The sequence below is a fragment of the Protopterus annectens genome, chromosome 8.part0 (genome assembly GCF_019279795.1).
Source record: "Protopterus annectens isolate FY-2018-M chromosome 8.part0, PAN1.0, whole genome shotgun sequence".
Taxonomy (NCBI): Eukaryota; Metazoa; Chordata; order Ceratodontiformes; family Protopteridae; genus Protopterus; species Protopterus annectens.
The window spans coordinates 841,727,596-841,753,391 of NC_056741.1; the positions used below are offsets into that span (position 1 = coordinate 841,727,596).

Below are 25,796 nucleotides of genomic sequence, written 5' to 3' on the forward strand. Positions count from 1 at the left end.
TCTCATGGATAACCAATGGAGGACTGCAATGTTTATCCCACTTCACAAGGGTATCCCATAAACCGACCCAAGAAACTACAGACCTATTAGTTTGACTAGTTTAATATGCAAAACCATGGAACAAATTATCACGGAAATGATCAGCAAAGACATAAGCAAACTTCAGTGCCTGGACCCAACCCTCTTTGGCTTTGTCATGCCTACTAAACCTGGTGGACTTCTTTGAGAAGGTCATCATGGCAATGGATGAGGGTTTAAATGGTGCATATCACCTTCCTGGACGTGGTTAAGAATTTGAATACAAAACCCCACTCATGTAGAGTTGATAGAATCACCAAACTGGGCAGAAACCCTCACATAATACACTGGATTGCCACCTAGCTGAAAGACAGGACCCAGGAAGTCAGGGTTGGTGAAATCATCCCCACTAAAAGACTGGACACCAGCAGGGCAACTCAGGGCTCTGTGCTGGGATTGCTCCTGTTCGCTATGTACTTGTAGATGAAGATTAATTTCAAGTGCCTTTGGCTGAACAAGTTCACAGATACCTGCAAAATCTGAAGTTGTCACTCTTCATTCTTTCGTCAACCTATGGGTAGGGTTCAGATCCTTTGGAACTCACTTGGCCATTTCTATAGCTCGTGAACTCCAAAAACCCTCGAGCACATCCCTTACCCATAATGCTTAAAAAGATTACCTCCGATCTTGTCTGCTGCTTTCAGCTACAGATGTGGTTTCTCCATTACTCTCTTGAGCCTTACAGTTAAGTCACTTATTTTACTTAAAATTTCTTCCTTTTCCTTACTAAAATTATTTTAAACCTTGTTTTTCATCTATCATATCTTTTTTTAAGCTTTCAGCTGTTTTTTAGGCAAAATTATTTCTGTCTCTCCCCTACTAACTACCGTTAGGTAGCTCTTACGTTCCATTGCTGGTATCCCTTACCCTCCCCTCTTACCATTTGGTAAGTCTACTGTTTACCATTCTAGGTAACTTTTACTTTCAGAAAAAAAAAACTAATTTTCTTTGTTCTGTCCTGTTGACTTTTTTTCTTGTGTGCATGGTACCTTTCCCTTCTCTAATTTGTGTGTGTGTGTGTGTGTGTGTGTGTGTACGCGCGTGCATGCGTGTGTGTGTGCGCACGTTGTTGTCGCTGACTTCTGGTGACATGGCTGATGGAGATGACGCAGGCTGGTTTCATAAAATGTACAAAAATAAGTCACAAAATAACTTTTTCTGACCAGCATTCATTGTGTGTGTATTGTCTGGGTCCCTTGCACTTGCAAGAGGGCTGTTCTGTCTGCCACAGTTTCAGTCATCGAGTGTTGGTAGATAGAAAGAATAAACTTATTTTGAAAGGCCTTCTTCCCTCCTCTTTTGGGGAAGCCATATCTGGATCTCCGGACAAGAACAAACACAAATGTGGACATGCTTCTTCTTCCTCCCGTAGATCCTTGGAGGCGAAGAAACGCTCTGCCTTGGTTCAGAGTACTTCCTCTGCACCGAACCCAAAAAAGAAGACAACATTGGAGCCAACTTCTAAATCCTCAACCCTGAAGCATACCTTGGAACCATTATCTGCTTCCTCTGTTCCGATTCCTTCGTTGGCTCGGGAACAATTGTCTTCTCCCTTTACTCCACTACCTAGGACTCGGTATTCACCTTCAGTGGACCCCTTTGTTGACAGGCCACCATCTCCATTCTTAGACAGACCAAAGTCCCCCTCGGTGGTCTCTGTCTTCTTCCAGGAGTCTGACAGAAGTCAATGGGGAGAGGTGGGTAATGAAAATACTTTGGGCCCAAGGCATGTTGGGCACTCAGTCAGTTCCTACACTTGTAGGACAGGCACAGACACGTTCCACTTCCCCTTCCAATCCTCCTTCTCTAACCTCCACAGGTACTTTAGAGTCCTCAATTCCAAGCTTTCCATTCTGAACATCTCTTTTTCTTCAGAACAGACTGCCCTGAGCACTTCGGTTGTGAAGGAACCAGAGTCCTCTCGAGGCTGCAGCTTGACTGTCGGTTCCAAGTTGTTGGGGGTCTGCTCCCAGTTTTTCAGAGTTGTCCTGGCATCTCAGTGAATCAACGCAGACAAGTTCAGGTCTGACTTCAGTCTTGAGGGGGACTTCATTGCAACAGGGAGGGGCTTCAGCACCGAGGTCTTCCTTTTTGGCCCTGGAGCACCTGTTCTCTTCTAGTGGGTAAGCCTTCGAGGCCATGAAAAGGGCATTGGCTACTTCCAGTACCAGGTCGGTTTCTTCCTCCTTGGAACCCCCATCCCTGGCAGTTTCTGTGCCAGAGCATCAATCAACCCGTCCACAGGGGTAAGCAGGTACTGCAGGCTCAGGCTACCCAGCAGGGTACCCCTTCTTCTTCCGAAACCTCTCCAGACGTCCCCCCAGAGGAGTCCAACACTGAAGACATGGATTTAGATGAGGGCAAAGGGTCCCTCAAATCACCTCCTGACAATGCCTCCTTTGGAGACATCCTGGAAATACTTGAACAGAGATGTGGTTGGAAATCTCTCAACCCTTTGACCAAGGAATCTGTGTAACTGCAGGCTTTCAGTGCTGCCCATCTACTTCCTGGGTATCTCCACTCGCCAACAAGCTTATTAAATTGATCTTTTGTCGGGTGTGGAAGGCCGCTGATGCCACCGAACCAATTCCCAAGAGACCAGACAAAATTATCACAGCCCCAGGGGATAAACCTTTTTGGACAAATGGAGTTCCCATAGATGCCATGGCAGCCACTAAAAAGGAACTAGCGGAAGAAAGTTCCTCTATCCGTCCCCCCCCAACAATGAGTCACGGGAGGTGGATAGATTCAGGAAGCAAGTTTATGCGTCATCGACCTTAGACCTACAGTCTTTGAAACTTCCTGGCACATTTTAGGAGATTGCAGAGCGATCTGGTAAAGGAGCTGTTTCTGAAGAGGTACGGGATTTGGTCACCTCTCAGTTGGCTGCCCGGACATCCATTTCCAGTTCTTCCGTGACATTCATGTCTCATGTTAGCCGAAGGAATGACAAGAGTAGCAGGTTTAGGCATTTCCATATAGAGACTTGCCTAGATGCTCTCATGTGATTTTTATGGAGCCCTTCACATCTTCATTTGTCAATGCACCTTTTGATGGCTCTTCCCTTTTTGGCCCAACTGTTAGACACTTTAACCAGGTGTGAGAAGGATGGGAAAACCCTTTCTGCCATATGTTTTTCCACTCCTCAGAGGTCCTTCTTTAGAAACCAGAGAGGAATAGGTAAAATGTGTTTCAGGAAAGTCCCAAGGGTCTTCCCAGACTATGTCTGGTGAAGGTTCCCCCAGAGGCAGAGGGGGAACAATAATGGAAGACACCACCCTTGAGGCAGTGATGGTTCGCAACATCAGGGTTTCCTGAACGGAGATCCAAATTATCCACATCTGGTGGCAGTCGTGGGTCACTTATCCCTGCACATTAAAGCCTGGCAAGAAATCACCTCCAATATTTGTGTGCAGAGAATCATTTGCAGAGGCTCTATAATTCCTTTTCATTTCACCCAGTCAGAGGGAACAGGTAGCTATTCAAATTCAAAAGCTGCTATAAAAAAAGAGTCATCCAAGAAGTCTCACCAGACCAAATAGGATCCATATTTTACTCAAGATTCTTTTTAGTGTCAAAAAAAGCAGGGGACTGGTGACCAACCAGTCTCGGCGAACTGAACAAATTTGTTCGAAAAACCAAATTGTGAATCTTCATGGTTCAGTCCATTCTTCTGTTTTTAGGAAAGGATGACTGGATGTGCTCTATACATCTTCAGGACGTGTACTACCACATAAAAATGGGCATATGTTCTAGAAGATTCCTTCACTTTTGCCTGGGAGCCAGTCATTACCAGTTCAGAGTTCTAGCCATTGGTCTCACCACAGCCACCAGGGTGTTCACCAAATGTATGGCCATAGTAGCAGCTTACTTAAGATTGCAAGGATCCCAGGTGTTTCCATACTTAGACGACTGCCTCATTTCCACTACTACCAGGCAGCAACTGCTAACAGGAAAACAAAAATCACTACAATTATGCAACCATCTAGGCATCACAATCAACGTCAACAAATTGTTGCTGGAACCAACACAGAATCTAATTTTTATAGGACGTTGTTAGATACAAGAACCTCCATTGCCTCACTTCCTCCATCTCGAAAGCATTGGGATCAGTGGCAGCTGCTATAACTCTTGTTCCTTCCCAGGTTCTGCATGAGAATTTTACAGTGGCTACTTGCAGTACAATGGTCCATCCTTCAGCATCACTTGTCAATGCCAATATTAATCACCAACACATGCAAGAGAGATCACCTATTGTGGATTTACTCAAATCAGATCTTACAAGGGCATCCATTCATTCCTCCTCAACCCAAGGCCACAGTGACCACAGACGCTTCCCAGCTTGGGTGTGGGGACATTTCCAGGGGAAAGACAGCCCAAGGCACTTGGTCCCCATCAGAGGCCAATCTGCACATAAATGTTCTAGAGATGAGAGCAGTGCTATTGGTGTTTCGAGCATTCCAGGACTCTCTGCCTCTAGGGACGATTGCAATTCAGCCAGACAACATGTCGGTGGGCCTGGTACATCAACAAACGGGGGGGGAACCAGATCTTACCCCTTATGCCGAGAAGACTTCAGAGTATTGCAGTGGGCAATCTCATCCAACCGCTTTCTGATCACAACGCATATTCCAGGGAAGTCCAATGTGATACCAGACAAATTTAGCAGGTGCATCCTTCTACCTCACGAGTGGTCCCTCAACCCAAAAGAATTGGGAAGGATTTTCCATGCATGGGGCCAGCATTGCTGCAACCTTTTTGCCTCCCCTCTGAACAACAAATGCAGCAGCTACTTTGCTTTCATCCCCTCAGAGGGGCAATTACGGAGGGACACTCTTCTTCACAAACTGGCCACCTGATCTCCTTTATGCCTTTCCTCCCACCTCACTTATTCCCAAATTTCTGAAGAAAACAGCCAAGTTGAAGAGCAAAGTCATCCTCATTGCCCCCTTTTGGCCTGAGCAAATTTGTTTCCACTTCCTATGGCCTCATCTGGTACAACGACCTTGCATTTTGGATCCAGTTCTGGACCTCCTGTCACATCTGATGGGCATCAGTTACCCAGACATTACAACTCTCAAGCTGACAGCTTGGTAGATCCAGTTCCATTAGTGGCCAGACATGATATGCTCTCATCCCCAGTTATACGCTTATTTTTTTTGCCTCATAAACCATTTACTCGCAAACTTTATGCAAGTAAATGGAAAATAATCATTCACTGGGCCTCACTGCATCACCTTGATCCTTTTTCAGCATCAATGCATGAAATTCTTCATTTCCTAGCTTTTATTTTCAGTGATGGATCTTCCATTTCAGGGACTAAAGTCCAGCCGGCAGCCATTTCATATATTCACAATAGTTTCCATGGATCATCCGTTACTTCTCATAGGCTTTGTAAAGCCTTTTTAAAAGGTGCTCTCCTCCTAAAGCCTCCTTACAAGGACTCGACTTCTCCTTGGGACCTTACTTTGATGCTGCAAACTCTGACACAACCTCCTCTTCGAGCCGGCCTCTAGATGTAATCTAAAGTTTCTATCCTGGAAAACTATCTTTTTAGTAGCCATCACCTCTGCTAGATGAATCTCAGAAATTCAGGCACTTTCGTCTAGACCGCCATATATGATTTTCCACAAGGACAGAGTTTCTTGTCAGAAACAACCCATCCTTTCTACTTAAGGTAGTGTTGGAAACCAACCTTAATCAATGCATTAACCTTCTGGTTTTTTTCCCAATTTATTCTAACGGTGGGGGGGGGGGTACTCACTATATCTGTTAGATGTTCACAGACCACTACGATTCTGCCTTGACAGGACCAAGGACATCAGAAGTCTGATCAGCTGTTTGTTTCCTTTTCACATATTAAATTGGGACAACCTGTAAACAAAGTAACCCTAGTTAAGTGGATTTTAGACTGTATTTCTTTCATTTATAGAACAAGGGGTCTTTCTTTACCTATCCCTCCTAAAGCCCATTCAGCTAGAGCAGTAGCTACGTCTGCTGTCTTCCAGTTCAGAACTTCCATGGATGACATCTGTGCAGCTGCAACTTGGGTGTCTCCCCATACCTTTGTTACTCATCTCATTATAAGCTAAATCTGGTCTCTAGGGTAAGAGCATCATTTGGTTCAGTGGTGCTCAGGAATATCCTTCCTTGAATCTACCCAGGGTTCTAAGTAGCTGGGGGCTCTGTCCCACAGATCGATGAAAAATGAAGATTGACAACTTCAGATAAAGAAGTTATGTCTTACCATAACATTTCATCTGAGTTGTTGCATCAGCCCTTACAATTCCCCTCACTCCAATATGCAAGTCTAACATTCTTTGGTGGTTGACCTCTCAAGTAGTCATGTCTGATAGCCACTGTAACCATGGATGCCCGCCTTCTGTGATGACGGAGCATTTAGAAGGGGAGATGGTTCAAAGCATGTGGAGGAGAACAAAAACCAAGCTTCATATCAACTTCTTAAAGTTGTGGGCTGTCTTTCTAGCTTTGCAGATTTTTCAAAACTTCCTTCCCAAGTGTGTGATTTCCATCAAGACAGATAACATGGTAGTGGCCTAGTATATCAACAAGCAATAGGGGGGGACCTGTTCATACCTGTGATGCCATGAAGCTGTGAGCATGTGGCAATGGGCAATGTCTTCCCAATGCTTTGTGGTGACAACACATCCCTGGGAGTTCCAATGTCTTGGTGGACAAACTGAGCAGATCTAGTGCTCTGCCTCACAAGTGGTCCCTCACCAAGTCAGTGGCAACTGTGATTTTCAATTGCTGTAGCCAACCATGCTGCAATCTCTTCTTATCCCACCTGAGCACCAAGTGCTCCAGCTTCTTTGGTATGATCCCTGGAGAGGGGCAGTCACCGAGATTTCTGCAGAAAGTCATCTGGTGCAAGGCGACAGTGATTCTCATTGTCCCCTTCTGGCTCTGGCAGGCTTGGTTTCCCTTCTTTTGGCCTCCTCTGAAAGAGTTGTCCTAGGTGCTGGACCTTCCTCAAGACCTGCTATCCCACCTGCTTGACCAACCTCACCAAGACTAGAAAGCCCTGAAATTAACTGCATGATTCCTCCAGTTCCAGTGATTTTAAGGGATGTCAGACTATCCCGCATCAGTTATTCATATTTTATCTGCCTCACAAAAATCACAAGAAAGGTTTAAAAAAAGGAAATGCAAGAGGTTTGCGATATGCACTTCTTCTAAAGCTTACAACTTTTTTTAGCACCTTTGCCATCAATTCTGGATTTTCTGTTGGGATTATTCCAGGCAGGAGATAGCTGTTCTACAGTTAAGGTTTAGCTAGCAGAGTTAGTTAGTTGGAGAAAACCAAAATGCTGTTGCTTCTTTGAAACTCCCCAAATCTATTTTTTTTAGAGGGACTGTTTCTACTTAGACACCCTACCAGAGATCCATTTCCCCTTGCGATATTACTTTGTTGCTTCAGGCCCTATCCCGAACCCCTTTTGAACGAGCAGCATCAGAAAAATCTAAAATGTCTGTCTTGGAAAACTGTTTTCCTAGTGGTCATCACATCAGATAGGAGAATTTTTGAGTTGCAAGCCTTATGTTGCAAACCTCCATACTTGATTTTTCATAAGGGTAAAGTATCTCTTTGAACTAACCTAAATTTTCTTTCAAAAGTGGCCTCGGAAACTGCTCTTAACCAGGCTATTAACCTACCGGTCTTCTTCCCAAACTTTTCTAATAAAGGGGAATATACCTTGCATTAGAATGATGTCCACCATCCGGTAATATTCGATTTGCATTGTACCGAGGATATTAGGAACATTTGGAAGATAGATCAACTTTTATTTCCTTCTCGAGAACCAAATAGGGACATAGTATTTCTAAAGTCACATTGTTCAGCTGGCTCTCTTGATTATATAACCTTTGTTTACAAGGAAGAGGGATTGTCTCTGCCATGCATATCCAGAGCTCACTCAGCTAGGGTGGTGGCAGCCTCCACTGCTTATTTTGCTACAGTACCAATCAATAAGATTTGTGCTTCTGCTACTTGGTCTACTTTTCACACCTTTGTCTTTCACTATAAGCTGGATATACAGTGTAGATCCCATGCGTCCTTTGGCTCCACCATTTTTTGTAATATCCTTCTATGAGACCACACTGGATAATAGCCGGAGAATATATCCCATCCATTGAATCATACTGAAAAGACGACGTGCTAGATCCATGTCGTCTTCCTGCCCAGTTTAACCTTCCCTTGCACTTTCCCCCTTACCTAAATTGTCATCTAGTGAATGATTGAATAGGGCCTGTCCATGGCCTTGATATATATTCAGCCTCGAGGTGATCTTTCTTCCTTCTCATTATTTGTATGCTGTCCTATTTTTTGTGCCTTTTGGATAAAGTATTATGTACAAATGGGCAAACTCAATCTGAGGTGTTGTAGGGACAAGAGGGAATTATGGGTAGAGGAGAAGCCTGAGCCCTGGATCCAAGAGCTTGAAAAAGATGCAAAGGTTGGATCTGATCCATCCAATGAGCCAGACAGAAGACTGCTACATGGATCTACCATTATGGTAAGTATACACTTTTTTCATTTGTAAACCATTTTAAATACAGTACACCACTGTTGAAATTCATAATATGTGAATTATAAGGCTATTCCTTCCTGTAAGTGCACATATTCTGCAGTGGGTTGTGTGCTTCAGTAGACTTTTAGAGATTAATTTTTAACCTCCTTTATGGAATAGCATTCTAGATACAATCTCACATTTTATGATTGCAGTTTTGTAAAATTCACATTATTCAGTGTTTGATATAATTCCTTTCTTTGAGAGCAGGATTGAAGTGAAGCTGAAGTAGCTTTGTTTCAGACATTTGTGACCCTTTAAATACTTCCTGTAATTATGAGCATCTGCAGATTGCATTTGCTTTTTTTAAAGTAGGATTGTCCTATCTTTCACATGTATGTGACACTTGAGATTATACACAAATCCAAGAAGGATGCAGTAGATGTCATTTGAAGAGAAACGATAATTTGTGATACCAGTACTGGGAACTTTGTTTTAACATAGAAACTCAAATACAAACCTAACTACTTCAGCAGTTTCTGCAAAGTGTACAAATATTGTAATTGAAAAATAAAATATGTGGGAAAAAATTTGCATTCTAAGGAGATGTGTTTTGCATTGAAACCTGTAGAAGTTTGCTGAAAAGCAGTTTTTACATAGATGAGCTTCCCCGTAGCTGTAATTAATTGGCAGCATGTTCTGGTTTCTTACAGAAACCACGTGACAAACTTGTTTTTTGCCGTTACTGCTTTGTTGCATAGGCACACCATGTTACTCTAACCATGTGATTTTTTAAGTGTATGGAAGAAAATAATTGGAAGCACTGGCAGGAGGGATCAAATCCCAGCATCACATAGGCACGTCAACACACACGCACAAAGAATACAAAGCAGATCAGCACAGAGGCTAGACTCATGGGTTGGGAGGAGACCAGCAGCTACTGAGGAAGAAGGGGAGAACTACTGACATAAAAATGATTGGAAGATAATAAATTCACTTTAGTTATTAGGATATGTCCGTTTCTTTTGCAGAAGTTTGCTAATCACCTGACTTAATAGGGATCATAAGCAGTGTAAAAAATCTGCTTCAAGTTAAATTCGCAGTAAAGTCTGTTAGGTACAGAACAAAAAGAAAGGTGTCATTTTTCACTTCAGTGCTTGTCTAGTAAGTGTGTTTTGTATTTCTGATTTTTTTGTGGTACTCTTTATATGCTGTTGGGTTAGAGAACAGTAAAATCTACTTTCGATTAGGACACTGGATTTTTGTGACATTTTAGAATCAAGTTCTATGAGATGATTGTGACTTAACACAGAGAATTTTATTGTTCATGAATGGCAGTGGTGAAAATACCTGAAGGAATTTTGCAGCATCATTATAGTTCGCTTTTTATTACACTGTGTCTGTGGTGATGACTGACAGTATACAGCATCACTGACTCACAAAATGTAGCCACCAAACTGTTCATTTTTGTCTCTCACTGCTTTTGTAGTAGTCCATCTCACAAGAGTATATCCTATTAAAATAAATGGCATGTTGTTGTCAGTGCTAAAGTCTAATTGCCTTCAGCTGTTGTCAGTTAACAGCTTGCAAAATTTGCTGTCAAAGTGTACAAAAATGAAGCATGCAAATGTTATATGTCCCGTTGAAAGACTTCTCTAAAAGAATGTGCAGTTTTCTGATGAAACTTTAAAAGGTATGATAGGGCAGGATTCTGCATTTGCAAAATTGAACATATGCTTTGTAACATAGATGATGCTCGGTATTTTTTCATTAGATTTTAGAAGTAGTTTGTGATGCTGCCTCCATAAGCAAAGTAGTAAATTGCTGGTGTCTTCCATGAAAGATCATTTCTGCACTGTGATTATGAGGCTGGAAAATTAAAAAAAATAGCTTTTTTGTGAAACACAAGAGCTGTTAAATTATTCACAGGGTGCTTAGAAGTGCCTATATTTTATTTCAATATAAAACTGTGAAAATTAGTAATGGAAAGTTACATTTGCTGACAATATGCGCATAAAGATGTTTAACATTTTCAGCACCCTCTATTTTATAATCTTGGATCCTGAAAAAAAAAATAGCAAAATGTTTGTTTTAGTGTACCCAAAATTACTTTGCATGCTGGATAGAATAAGGAGTGTTGCCTGGAGTTATGAAGATTCACTTCAGTTTATAATGGTTTGAGGAAGCTGTTGTATTGGAAGTAGAGGTGCAAAGTATTAAAAAGTATTTAACTCATTCACTCCGATGGAGCTCAGGAAGTTTGCACTGTAACTTTCAATTGACAGAATACAATTATGTCCTCACATTTGAAACAAATGTTCATATTTCTGGAACCATAGTGGTTATGAAAGAAATATAAATAGCAAACTATTCAGCTCGAACTATTTTTATAGTGGTAGTATTCTTTAGGTTGTTGTTGTCTTTCGGCTTTTCCTGGTTAGGGATCGCCACAGCGGAACTCCGGTCTGCTAATGATTGGCAGTAGATTTTCACGGTGCCGAGTTGCCAGCTCGATGCCCAACCTTCAACGAAGGCATGCCCATTCACGCATGTCTTTCGGAACGCCACTCGACCCACGGGGAGGACATGCAGACTCCACACAGAAGGCACTCCCCGCACACTAGCTGAGAATCGAACGGGGGAACCTCTTGGTGTGAGGCAACAATGCTACCGCTGCACCACCTCTAGGTACTACATCTTAAACTGAATTTTATAAGTCACTGTAAACAGTAACTATTACATTTGTGATATTTTGTAAACAACTTACAATATCTCAACAACTCAAGTTGCACACATACTGTCAGCAGCATTTTATTCATCTATCTATGAGCTTTCATATGAAACTAAGGATGTTCTGTCTTTACTTGGTTGTTGAGATATGTGGAAAAATATGAAAATTATATCTATATAAGTTAATATCATAAAAACAACAGTTAATATCTATTTACCTACACTAGATATAGGTCAAACATTAATGCAGTTGAGTTTCCCATTGTGTAAGCTTTAAGATGAAATATTTTAAGACTTTGTGCATAGCATGATTTTGGAATTACTCATGCAAATATAAACAAGCAATATTTGACACCTAGAGGTGTCGGTAGGAATTAACTACAGATACACCAAGAGGTGTCAGTAGGAATTAACTACAGATGCACCTGAAGGCGTCACTCTGATGTAATGAGTTAAGTTGCAAGGTAATATTCACCACTGCAAATACATGCTCATACTTTAGATTTTTTTGTTAATATTTACTTCACTTTTTCCATATATTATTTTTTTACCCTGCCTGGGCGGCCATGGTGGTGCAGTGGTTAGCATTGTCGCTTCACAGCAAGAGGTTCTCCAGTTCGATCCTCGGCTGGGGTGCCTTCTGTGCGGAGTCTGCATGTCCTCCCTGTGGTTGCATGGGTTTCCTCCGGGTACTCTGGTTTCCTCCCACATCCCAAAGACATGCAGTAGGTGGATTGGACACTCTAAATTGGCCCTAGGTGTGAGTGTATGCATGTGTGTGCCTTCTGTGGAAGGTTGGGTGCCGGGCTGGCAACTCGACACTGTAAAACTCCACTGCCAATCATGAGCAGACAGGTGATCTGCTGTGGCGACCCCTAACCGGGAAAAGCCGAAAGAAGAAGAAGAATTTTTTTACCCTGCCTCATGAACAAGAATAATGAAAATGCTCATCTACTATAATGAAATAGAGTTCAATTCAATTCTCCTAACAGTGATGCTGTTGAGTGACCTTTAGACAAGTTCATTTTGCCCTTTCCCAAGTTATGTAACATACTTTGAGATCACTGTGACCGCATAATAAGTTAAATGAGTTAGAACATACTGCATTTTAGTTTTAACTGACCACTGTAGATCTTGCTTCGTAAATTTTCAGGAATTTATCTTCAGTTTCTTCATGATTTGGTATGCATTTTAGTTGCCCATTGAACACTTGGATGTTAAAGTGTATCGCTCACTTTTTGAAACGAGTATGAGCAACAAACTCTTAAAATATGTGTGCAACTTCCTTACGATGTACATTACTGTAATAGATTTTCAGTGCAAAATATGTTGTTTTTGCATCTTATTTTTGTTGATCAGGATGTCACTTCTTGAAGTTGAAAATTCCAGCCATCACATCAGGAGTAAAATGAACCCAGAATGCTTTACTGCCTAAATTAATGCATAGCTTACTATATTTCAATGCCAAGTGCATCAGTGGACATTTATTACTTCATAGAAAGGCAAGGTATTAACTAGGTTTTGCAGGTGGACAACCCGACATTGAAAAGTAACGTAGATAATGTAGTAGTGAAATTAAGTACAATGGTTCTTTTTTAAAGAAGTTAATTATGTTCATCATATTGATCTCTGCTGCAGTAGCCTTCGCTGTATGGGCTTTATCCTGACAAGGCTGTAACAGACAGCCAGCTTCCAGAACTTCAGGGCACCTTCCTTGCGCCCAGACTGTCAGGTAGCTTGAGCTGAGCTGACAAAAAACAAATTTGTACACTAAGCTCTTAAGAGCTTTACTGCTGCTGAAGAGTACGCTCTTCTGACACTTTCAAGGCTCGACGGTCGGCATGTGTTGTTCCTTTGCTGGGCAGATAAGTTCCCTTTGGGGGGGACCTTCCAGTTTTCTTAATATTGTCACTGTATTATCACTTTCCTTTTCAGGAAAGTTATTTTAAAGCTAGGAATTTTAATGGACTGTCACGAAACAATATTGTACTTTTAAATGGGAGCACTCTTTTTTTTTTCCTGTCAGTTTAAAATTTGTGTAAAAGTAACTGAAAACCATTTTTCTTTAATTTTTTTTCCTGTGGAGAAAGTTTGTTTATTTTACTTTTGTGGGGCTGGCAAAGTGATTTAAAGTGCTTTTTGCTGTCTTTCTCTGAAGAAAGTGACTTTTAAAGAATTGTAGGTTTTTCTGACATTTGCTTCTTGTCTTCCCCGCAAAAAGGGACACCATTTTTGGCTTGAACATAGAACAGACTACCAGTTCAATGGCTGGTAATTCTTCCAAAAACTAAAAGAAAAAGTTAAGCAACCAACCTTTGCTACCACAGCAGGCTAGCAGTTTGCCTCAGCTGCAGGTGGGCGAGTCTGCTGTGGCCATTTGTTGTACCTCAGACCACTCATCTTTTACCCAGGATCTCTCTGGTGTAGCACCTAAAGCCAAGGGTTAGCCATGTCCTCTGCTTCTGTTGAAGTCCCCTCAGTAGACAAGGGAGAGACCCTCTTGTCGGTCCTGGGAGATACAACAGGAAGGGCTTCCCTGTCGTTCGAGAATGATATGCTTATCCATGGAGAAGCTGCTGCCATTAGTAACATGGTTGGCCCAATTTTTGCTGTCAAAAAGAAACAGAAAACTAAACACATTTCTGTGGAAGGAGTAGTTTACTGGGTCTGGCTCAAGGTTTAATTCACACAGTTGATCCTTCTTGTAAAGTAGTTTCTGGTAAAAGAAAGAGGGATGCCTCTTTTCATGAAGTGATTCAAAATTCTGAGTCGGAACAGAAAGATGAAGGGACAGATACAGGGTTTCTTCCTCAGATTTTTGATTCAGACTTAGATGAGAGCTTAGTTTCTGATTCTCCCTGTGGAGGTTTCTGTTTCACTGAGACTAATGCTAGAATGTGACAGTGTTTTCAATGGGAGACCACTGAGGTTTCAGTCCCTCAGAGAATACAGTGAGTTGCTACAGACAAATTTTCCAGAACCCACATCCATTCCTACTCTTCTGTCTGCTTTAGAGAATTTGTGTGTCACTGCCTGCAATTTTCCTGATAGTCAGCTGCCCCTAAAAAGGCAGATAGGATGTATAAAGTTTCTCAGTCTTTTAAATTTTGGACACTATTCCCAAACCTGACTCAGGAGCTGTAGCATTGGTTGATCCCACTGCTGCCAAGCACTTAATTCCAAACCTACTCTTTCTGGTAAGGATGGGAAAAATATTGATAAATATGGAAAATAAAAAGAGTATACTTCCGCAACTTTGATTTCAGAATTTTGAATAGTCAGGCTCGTATGTTAAAGTTTATTCTGACAAATTGTGAAAGTATGAGGAATGTTTTATCTGCAGTTTCTTCTTGTGAGGAAAACAATCTGCTATAAATAATTTAGTTTCTTCTGTTGCACAGGTCAGTGCTCATTGTTTACAGTGTGTGAATGTCTTAGCTGACACTTCTTCCAGGGCTGTGACCACTGGTACTGTTTTGAGAAGGCTTACGTGGCTGCTTTCTCAGTCTCCCCCAGATGATGTTAAAAATGAGATTTTAAATTCACCTTTGGACAGAGATTGCTTGTCTCCTCTGCTGCAGAGGTGATCAAAATGTGTGATGAAAAGGGTAACCTGGTCCACTGAATCTCTTAGATTTTTCAGTTCTTTTCCAAATTTTCCAAGGGCATTTCTAACTTCTCATCCAGTTTTGGCCCTTTTTCATCCAGAAAGTCTTATTATCCGTTTTTCTGTTTGGCAGATAGTTTAAGACTATCCTCGTCATCATAATCGTCAACCTTCTTTTTCCCGTATTCTACATGGGGTCGAGGTGTCATGTCAACTCTCACCTTCTGTCTCTATTGAATGCAAATCTCCTACTTTCTTCGGCACTCACGCCTGACTTTTCACAGGTGTTCTCTCATACAGTCCATCCGTCTCTTTGTTGAACGTCCCCATTTCCTCTTGCCTTCTCTGTCCCAAATCTTTTAGTTTAAGACAAATAGGTACTGAAAATCATTCATCAAGGTTAGAGATGTCAGTGGGAGGAAATTCCTCCATTCCAGGGGATCATTCCTCATCCTCCTGATCAGACTTCTGTTCGTTCATCAGATGCTATCCCAGGGAGTGATAGAACTAGTTCCTCCTTCCCAGGTGGGGAAGGGATTTTATTCAAGAATTTTACTTGTGCAAAAGAAAGAACATGCTTTGAGTCCAGTTCAGGATCTTTCTTTCCGTTTGTGAATGTGCCCAAATTCAAAATAATGTCACTTTACAACCTCTTACTTATCCTTCCTCTTTCAAGTTTCCTGGTAGCACTGAACTTAAAAGATACTTATCACATTCCTGTTCATCCAGGCTTCAGATGTTTCTTAAGGTTTTGTGTGTCTGAATCACATCATTAGTTCTCTGCCTCACCTTTTGGACTATCCTTGTACCAAGAGTGTTCACATAGTGCCTAGCTCTAGTTACAGCTCATTGCAGGGTCAGGGTATCCACATTTTTCCATATTTAGATGACTTGCTTATCTTTGCAGAGTCTTTTTCAAAGTGTTAGGAATCTCTCTGCCTTGGGTGAGAGATCTCTTTACACAAGCTGGAATTCCAGTAGAAAATTCAAAAGTCATCCTTCACTCCTTCACACAGGATTGTGTACCTGGGATGTCAGCTAGATACCTCAGCTCAAAGAGCTTTTCTTCCACATGAAAATATAGATCTATATCTAGATGTATATTTCTAAGGTTTTCCACTCAGACTTCAGTCAGTGCGAGGGAATACCTCAGGAGTTTGGGTCTCTTGGCTTCTCTGATTCTCATGATACTCCACATGAGAAAGATACAGTGGTATCTGAAGACTATTTGGTCCCAGCACCAATATCCTTTCTCTTTTCTAATCCCATGGGTTTGTCAGAAGAGAAATCATTTGCTGGAAACATATCCTTAAATCCAGGTCTCCGCTTCTCACTCCCTGTTCCAAAGCAGTCAGTTACCACAGATGCCTTTATCTTTAACGAAATCAATGTTCTGTGTATAATTTCCTGTCTGTCCTTTAGTCTTATATAACATCTATGTAAAATTTCATTCCTGCATATGTAAGCTGCATTCTCTTGTTGTAACAATACTTTGAATCCTGCAATTTAAATATGTACTTCTATTGTGTATTGGAGCTTTTCTCCTCGGGCCTCTACTGAAAACGGATATGTATCCAGTTAGACCAGCCCGGTTAACAAATGTAAAATAAATAAATAAATAAATAAAATAAACTTTGGTGAGCAGTTTCAGGAGGGATCAAGTGCAGGGTGTGTGGAACATGAAGGACAGACGCAGACACAAATATCAGTTAGATGCTTGCCATGTAGACCAGCTCTTTGCAGTATCCAACACCTGTGATAAACTATAGCAAAGACTTTCAATAGCTCCTTGCTATAGTTAACCGACTGCCTTTTAAGGTATAATTTATTAATAAATAAGTAAATAAAAAGGTCTTCTGTTTTAAGAAAAAAGAGCCATTATGTACATAATAGCTCTTTGCTAAACCATGTAGAATATGTTTTCAAAGCTGTAGCAAAGACCTATACTAGTTCCTAGATGTGGTTACTAACATACAAGCACTGACAGACTGTCATTTATGGAGCTGCAGTGCTTATGTGATTACCAGTACTGTCTGTAGGGACTGATTAGCACCTCTACTGCAGTGCAAACTGCACCATGTTAAGACCTTGTGCCTAAGGAAGCTGCCTCCTTTTCTTCACCCTTCATATGGCTTTGATCTTATCTAATAATTTGGTACAGAGGGTTAAGGCTATGGGATGCTGAAAACCTTAATTTATCTTTAACTCCAGGGTTTGGTTCAAACTACAACTTGCAAAGTCTGGGATATCAGCTAGTTGCTTAACCAGACAGTACACTTGAGTTTCCTCTGAAAGAAGCAGTTGTGCCTAGTGTGTTTATTTGGTTAATAATTACCAAGTCAGTGGCTTTTTATCCAACTTTAGAAAAAATAAGGAGGAGGAAAAGTAATATCAGTGAATATATAATATACTGGGCGGCAAGTGACCGATTTGCATAACTGCATTTGAATTTCACACATTTGTTAAGTGCATATGCTTGTGTTCTCCTTTTAAAGTAATTCCACTGCAGTTTTATGCATTTTGACCTATTACCTTATGTTATACCATGTATTACAGATAAAGTAATGTCATTACAGTTTTTTTATTAAGAAGGATGAAAAGTAATATCGATGAATGTGTGTAATACATTGGGTGGTAAGTGAGTCTGTCTGACTACATTTTGCACAAGTTGTTTGACTGCAGATGCTGGCCTACTGTCTCTAAAGTAATACTGACAGCATAATTCTGCTACACTTTTATTTATTTTTACTAACTCCCTTATAGTGCACTAGATTGCCCTCATGGTCATCATCAACCCACCTTTTTTCCATTTTTACATGAGATTGGAGTATCCATAGAGATAAAGTAATACCATTGCAGCCTGATATAGTTTATCTCTGCCTTTTTGTTATAGCTTTGCCATTAATTTCCATTAATTTAATTTGTAAGTGGATTGCGCATGCTGTAACCACCCTCAGTCTTTAATTTTAAAAAAAAAAAGCTAGATGTGGGGGTGGAGGAGGCTGGCACCCTCTCACAAATAAAATTAACAGAAAACACAGTCTACAAGCAAACAACTTTTAATAATCTTAAAAAGAATCTACAAAGATGAGTTATGGTCACCTACTATTTTATACAAATTCCATATCTGCCATTCCTAACTGTCTTTAAATTAAACTACTATAGTCTGTGAGAGTAGGGACTGAATCACTACTGCCTCTTCTTATTTGTAATATAATTTGTCCAGTACTTTTGAAAATCCTGATGGGAGAAAATGTTTCTGTAAGGTTGTTTATATATTTAGTCTTTATTCCAGCAGGAGCAGAAATGTCTCAAAATAATGTGTTCATCTTTTACTAATTTTAAGTCAATGGGATCTGAGCTATAGCATGCACTTCTTAGACCCGGAATAGCACCAAAGAATAATGCCCTGCCTAGGGTCCAGGCATGCCTCAGTGTTGGTCAAGGTGTCACACCCACCTGTAGCCATCCTCTGTGGTGCAGTAATGTGGGCCTTCTGGCATGCATGCTGGATCATTAAGGTGAGCCTGCAGCAGACCTGATGGATTACCTTGTTGTGGCCAGTGACAGCATTCATGTCTGCCTCAGGGTTACACTACACACAGTCATTGAAGGTCTTGTAGCTTTTATCTGTTTACAGTATCTGCTGTCCATACTCATAGGTACCTACCATACCACTTCTATCTCTGCCTAGGAGAACTTTTCTAGATGTTTTTTCACTTAATCACCATGTCACAATTTGTAAGAGTAGATATACAACTATGATTGCTAAATATATACCTAACAACTGCTGTGGTGTGAAACCCCTACTCATAGGACAGATCCCCATAGTGTTACAGTAGCACAGCATAGGGATGAAAGTGCTGTGGCATGCACACTGTCAGGTACTTACTAATAGTGTAGCCAATAATTCATAGCCATCCCATGCTCCACATATTTACACCAGCCCACTCTCTGTTAATCTGTGTTCCTTTGCCACCTCATACTGCATGATAGAGATAGACAAATAGTATACATTGTAGCACAGTCCTCACTGTCCGTGCTTAATAACACTGGTCATACTGCCCCTCACATAGCCCCATAGTCACTGCCTAGGCGGGCCACTGCTGCCTGCACCTCAGCACCATTCCCAGGTATCCATCACTGCAACTCTCCCCGTGCTGGTCACACAGTTGTCTGGAGGTGGTTATCGAGCCCCCCCACCCAAAAAAAAAAATCATATTTACTGAGATCCTTCTCTTGCATATGGCTGTCAGGTAGATATGGAACAACCTACCTCCAATAACAAAAATGTACTATTGTTAGGCACACATTCTCCCCAATTCTCATTGTTTCATGTACCATTGCTAAATGTCTTTCTCCTGAACAAAATCAGTAATATTCACTATTAATTTCATGTGATATTCCAGCAAATTTCTGTAGTGCAGTCAGTACCACACAATGGTTGTGGTTATTTTTACCTTGCATTTTAAAGGCTTATATCTTGTTATTTATGCTAATGAGTTAATTTAGGGTAAATATCTATTAATCACACATGTAATGTACCATGTACCAGCTCTAGACTGCACAGTGAGGCTCTTGTCTGCCTGTGAACCCACATAAATGACTGCAAAGCACAATGTCCATGTGAGGGCAGGTACATGACCCTTATGGGACCATAGGTTTATTAATTAGCCTTGTATCCCAGTGTGACACTGTGGTGCAACCGTAGATGGGACATGGGTTGTACTGGGCACATGCATTTAGTCCAAAATGTTTTTTCACTCACTCCAGCAGAAATACCCAGGCACTCTGTTCATAAGTTTAACTTCAATGCTTAGGTCTGTGGACTATCAAGGAACTTGAGTTCATCATCAGATCACTAAGTAGCCTTAGCTATGTGGTGCATCCTGCCTAGGATGTAATGGCTGGTCAGCTTCTGAAGATTAGTGACACCTACCACACATCCAGACCACTGATTACTTGAATAGGGCTGTAGAACATCAGTGCTCTGGATGCCAAGCCCTACAGAGCTTTCCTGCTGCCAAAGAGCCATTTATGTATGAGCTTTTAAAGATCTATGGTCGCTAGCATTTTTCCTTTGCTGAGCAGATAAGTTCCGTTTGGGAGAAAAAAGTTTCCACAGGTGATTTTATTATTGAGACAGTACTTCTCTGCCAAGAACTTTTTTTTTCTAGGAATTATCTATTTCTTGGAGTGTCATGTGACATTTCTGTCAGTTAAAATGCAATTCTCTTTATTAGTTTTAGTAAACTTTTGACGTTCTTCATATTAATTGTGGGTGCAGTAGCCTAAGCTATATGTGTTATATCCTGCATAGAATGGAACAGCAGACCAGCTTCTGAAGCTTCAGTGCACCTTCCTTGCACCCAAACATTTAGTCATCTCAAGCTGAGTCAAATAAGAATATTTGGGCGTTAAGCATTTCTGAGCTTTCCTGCTGCCAATAAGAGCACTCCCTTGTGGGCTGTCAAGGATTGACTGTCAGCTAATGCTGTTTCACTGCTGGGCAGGTAAGTTCCCTTCAGCGGAAAATCTTTGACATTACTTTCCTTTTTGATTAAATACATTTTTTTTGTGTGGAAAAATAACTACTTTCAAGCAAATAAAAAATATCTTCCTTGACTATTTTGTGCATTTTTAAATGGTAACACACATTTTTATGTATGTGGTAAAAAGTTTAAAACTATTTTAATGTAGAAAAACTACCCCGAGATTCAATAATGCCTACACTAACTGTATACCATTCTGAGTGAACAGAACACAGACATAATTTACACCTTCTTCCTCCTAATTTTAGTTTTCTTACTGATATTCTTGTAGTTTTAAATACTGACAGGGATTCATAAAGGTTACAACAAAGTATAGACTACATCTACACTTTGTGCTTTCTAGTCACTCAGAAAGATTACACTAAGAATGTGATGAGAATATTCTTGAATGGGTCTTCTTCTAATTCCCGATGACCAGAATACAGACATTCAACATCCTGAAACGAAAACCACAAAACCGTGAAAACACGTACGTTGGCTTTGTACCATGGTAAGTAAACACTTGTCCAATACTAAATGGAAAGCACGCCGAAGTAACATCCACATAGGTGGAGGGGGGGCGTATAGCACAACCTAACTTATTATACCAACTCTGGGATTGAAAAATGCATGTTGGCCTTGGCATGCGTTCCATTTAGCAGTGGCTAGCTGTTTATTTACCATGTTAAAACACCGCCATTTGGGTTTCCGTCACTTCGTGATTTTCATCTCGGGATAGTCATCTTTGGTATTCTGGTCATCAAGAATTAGAAGTAGACTCGCTTGAATGCATACTGTGTACATACTGTAGGCTTTACTGAATCTGGCCCTATATTTATTTTACTTTTGGGACTGGGGAAGTGTTTTTTCACTGTTTTATTTTATTATTGAAAAAGTTACTTTTTTGCTACTTTCCTATTTTTACCAACTATTGCTGCTAAACTTTCTCAGAAGTAAGTACTTTTTGTCTTGTCCATGGGGCAGTCTACCAGTCCCTTGGTTGGACCTTCTTCCAACTACAAAAACAAAAAGTTAAGCAGCCTTTGCTATCACAGCAGTGTGGTAGTTTGCCAAAGCCACAGCTATGTAACTCTGCTGTGGCCAAAGCTGGTTCCTCAGACCACTCTTTTTTTTTTTGGGAGCCTTCTGGTGTGGTCCATGCAACCACAATGGATTACGGGTTAGCCACATCCTCTGTGGCTGTTGAGGCCCCTTCAGTGACCAAGGGAGAACCACTCTTGTTGTTCATGGGAGATGGGTCAGGGAATGCACACCTGCTTAGTAAGAATGTTGTGCCCATCCCTGGGAGAAGCTGTTGCTGGCAATACTAAGTCTGTTTGCCTTAATGTTCATGTCAAAAAGAGAGAGAAAACTACACATTTAGCTTATCCTGTATCAGTTTCTGTGGACTGGAGCAATTTATTGGGCTTGGATGATATTGTGCAGACTGCTGACCCTTTTGTAAGGTGGTTTGTGGTAAAACAAAAAAGGATTCCTTTGTCCCTGAAGAGTTTCAAGGCTTGGAATCTTTAGGGGAATATTAAGTGACAGATGCATTTTTCCTCTAGTTTGTGATTCACATTCTGAGGAGTGTGTGTTATCGGAAAGTCTTTGAGTAAGATTCTCATTCTTTGAGACTTATATCCAAAATAAACCATTATTTTAAGTGGGAGAACACTAAAGTTTCACAGTCTTTTGGAAAATATTATGGACCCCCCCCCAACTGCTTTCAGCTTTGGAGGATGTGTTTGGCACAACCTGTGGTCTCCTTCACCAGCAAACTGTTGCCCCTAAGAAAGATTAAATTCCTTAGTCTATTAAGTTTTTATAATATATTCCCAGACCTGACCCAGCAGCTGTAGCTTTAGTAACCAGCTGCTAAAAGCATTTTGTTAATTCTAATCCTCCTCCTGATGAGGATGGTAAAGCTGTTGATAAGTCTGGGAAAAAAAGTGTGTGCTGCTGCCACTTTGATTTTTAGAATTCTGAGTTGTCAGGCTCATACTTTAAAGTTTATACTGACTAATTGCGAAAGTATGAGGAAATGTTTTGGTTATAGTTTCTTTTTGTGTGGAAAATATGCTTTGTGTAGTTTAGGTTCTTCTATTTCTCAAGGCACTACTCATTGTTTGAAGTATGTTTCTGTAGATCCTGTTTCCATGGCTGTTGTCACAGTACTATTTTGAGATTTGCCTGGCTGCATTCTCAGAACCTCCCGGATGATGTAAAAAATGACATTTTGATGTTTCCTTTAGATAGAAAGTTAGTTTTTGTACACACTGCAGCAGAGGTTATACAAAAGTGTGATGAGAGAGGTAAATTGATTCAGAGAATTTCACAGATTTTTCAGCCTTCCATCTTTAATTTCTCCCAGGGATGTTTTGCTCCCTTGTCAAAGTTTGACAAGAAGCAAAATAAACTGTCTCAGCAGAATGTTGGTAAGCAGCCTTTTAAAAAGCAGAAGGGAGGTTCCAAAAAAAAAAAAAACACATACACCTACCCCCCCCCCCCCCCGAGAACAACGGACAGTCAAACAAGGGAGAGTGACTGTATAAGGGACCCTTCCAAAATTTATGAATTTTCATTTTCCTTTTTGGTAACAGATTGTTTCAGACAAATAGGTTGTGAATGTCATACATTTAAGATACAAATGGCAATGGAAGGAAATTTCTCGTCATTTGCCAGACTTAAACCATTCTCTTTCCACCTGTCCTGCATCATATGCTGTCTCAGGGGTAATAAAAGCTGTTCCTCCTTCCCAGTTAGGAAAAGGATTTTACTCAAGAATGTTTTTAGTGGTAAAGAAGGACAATTCCTGGAGACCAATTGTGGACCTTTTTTTTTTGCAGCAGCAGGTTGTGATAGTGCCGAAGTTCAAAATGCTTTCACTTCACAACTGTTACCCCTTCTTCCTCATTTGAGTTTTTTTTAGTAACTTGGGATTTAAAAGATGCATACCATAGCATTCCTGTTCATCTAGATTTGAGGTGTTTAAGGTTGTGTGTGTTTAGATCACATTATCTGTTCTCTGTCTTACCCTTTAGGCTCTCTGCTGCACTAAGAGTTTTCACAATCTGTCTAGCTCCTGCCATAGCCCTTTGCAGTCTACAAGGTATCCACATTTTTCCATATTTAGATGACTTGCTTATCTTTGCAGAGTCTTTTTCAGAGTGTCAAGGATCTCAGATTTGGGTTAGAGATCTCCTACATAGGCTAGAATTCCAAGAGAACATTCAAAAGTCTTTTTTTTTCTCCATCATAGGCTTATAGGTTGGTACTAGGCTATCGGCCCTAGAGCCTAAACAAGCCTAGCCATAACAATTCCCTGGATATTTCTTCCCACAATATTTACTTCCATGGACCCCTGTCTAGCACAGGATTATGCATCTGTGGTGTCTTTTAGACCTCAGTCCAAAGAAAATTTCTTTCACAAGAAATATAGATCTATATTTAAATCTATTCCAGGGGTTTTCCATTCAGACTTCTGTCACTCAGAGGGAATATCTCAGAATTTTGTCTCTCATGGCACCCATGATTCCTCTTGCAAAATTCCACATGAGAAAGGTACAGTGGTACCTGAAGTCTCACTGGTCCCAGCATCAACACCCACTGTCTTTTCAAATTCTATTTCTGGGATTTGTGGAAAGAATCATTGGGTGGAGACATCAACTATACCTGAACCCAGGTCTTCCCTTCTCTCCTCTTGCTCCAAAGCAATCCATTACAATACATGCCCCAGACTTTTCTTGGGGAGCAGCGTCAAGGGTGATAAAAGTGTGAGGTCTCTGAGGCAAGAAAGATGGACAAAAGCATATAAGCTTAAAAGAAATGCCAGCTGATGTTCTTCATCTCACATTGCTGCAGTCCTTACATATGGGTAGTCCGCTGTCCTCGGTCGGCCCGAATACCAAAGTATAAGGCTGACGTCGGTCAAGGCGCTTAAAACTGACATCAGGACGTCAGGGTACAAAAGCGCATGACCGACGTCATATCCTCAGTCTTTTTTGCCGCATGGTCCGATGCAGAAGCAGCGTTGCAAGTGCCGTTTGGCGTTCTGAAATTTTTCGAGTTCGGAGTTTCAGACCGAATCAAAGTTGGCTAAGTACCCCGTTGGGGAATATTTTGGTTTTTTCTTGCCTCAGTGTTTTACCGGATGTCAGAAAAAGTGAATAACTGTATTTCTTGTGGGAAACAGATACCGCATAGGGATTATCATTCCTTGTGTATTCCTTGTTTGGGGCCTGAGCACGATGTTGTTGGGTGTCGCTTTTGTGCTAGGTTCAATAAGCGCACTATTAAGCGAAGGTTAGATTGTGCTAGACTGGTCTTCGGGAAGCGGTGCAATTATAATATGCCGTCGGATTCTCCGGCGCCCGCTTCTTCGAAGAAGCGCAAAGACAAAGCAGTTAAACCCAGGCAAGAAGAGTCATCCGTTCCGGACGTCGGTTCTTTAGAGGCGTCAGTGGAACCGGTGGTTCCGATGGAGGCTTCTCTGGAGTCCCAGGGGGAGACTTTGATATTGCAGGATGTGGCCTCTCAGGAGGCAGGTCAGGCTGAAGGGGCTTCCCTAGTTACTGTACTCCCCTCCCTTCCTAAGGTGGTTAGGCCCTCTCCTTCTGTTTCCAAGGCTTCTCCCAGAGGCAGGCCAGGTTTAGCTTCTGTTGGTGTCACTCCTAGTACAGCAGGGTCTGTGCCCAAGAAGCACATGCTTAAAATGGCAGAAGATTTGATTACTCTAATTAGAGGTTCTTTGCCCCCTCCTGATAAGAGGCCTAGAGTGGAGCCAGAGTTGGGGAGTTTTGAGCAGGCTTTGGATGTTTCTGAGTCTTCGGCTGAAGACTTGCAGGAGTACTCTCCTTATTCTGATTCTGATGCAGATGATTCGACTCCTTCTGCTTCTCCTCCAGAGGATTTTTCTTTTTCAGAGACTCTTCATTCCATGAGGGAACATTTTAAGTGGGAAGGTCAGGACTTCTCTGATTCCAGGAAAAGGCTTAGGGAATTTTTGCTTTTGCCTCAGCATAGGCCCTTGGCTATACCTCCTGTTCTGGATGTTGTGGAAGATGTGTTTGCAGAGGCTTCACTTAATCCTGATTCTCTGCCTCCTGCTCCTGTTAAACCGGATAGGTATTACAGGGTGCCTGAGACTCATAAATATCTTTATAAGCGTCCTAGGGCGGACCCAGAAACTGTTAGTCAGGGACCTAAGGGTGTCAAGGCCTCTGTTGTAAAAAATCCGGTTCCTCCAGATAAAGAGGCCAGAGCTTTGGATAGATGGGGAAAGAAAGTCTATACTTCCTCTACCCTAGCTATGAGGGC

General features: G+C 41.3%; 1 protein-coding gene across 3 annotated transcripts in view; it reads left to right on the forward strand.

The window, feature by feature from the left end:
- Positions 1-25,796, forward strand: part of LOC122809098 — a 1,918,481-nt gene that overhangs the window by 79,764 nt on the left and 1,812,921 nt on the right. For 2 of the 3 annotated variants that reach the window (XM_044080325.1, XM_044080327.1), the window contains exon 1: positions 9,531-9,773. The exons of the other annotated variant lie outside the window; for it this stretch is intronic. The gene's annotated coding sequence lies outside the window, so the exon portion shown is untranslated. Of the gene's footprint in view, positions 1-9,530; positions 9,774-25,796 lie in introns of those variants that run through there. 3 annotated transcript variants of the gene reach the window in all.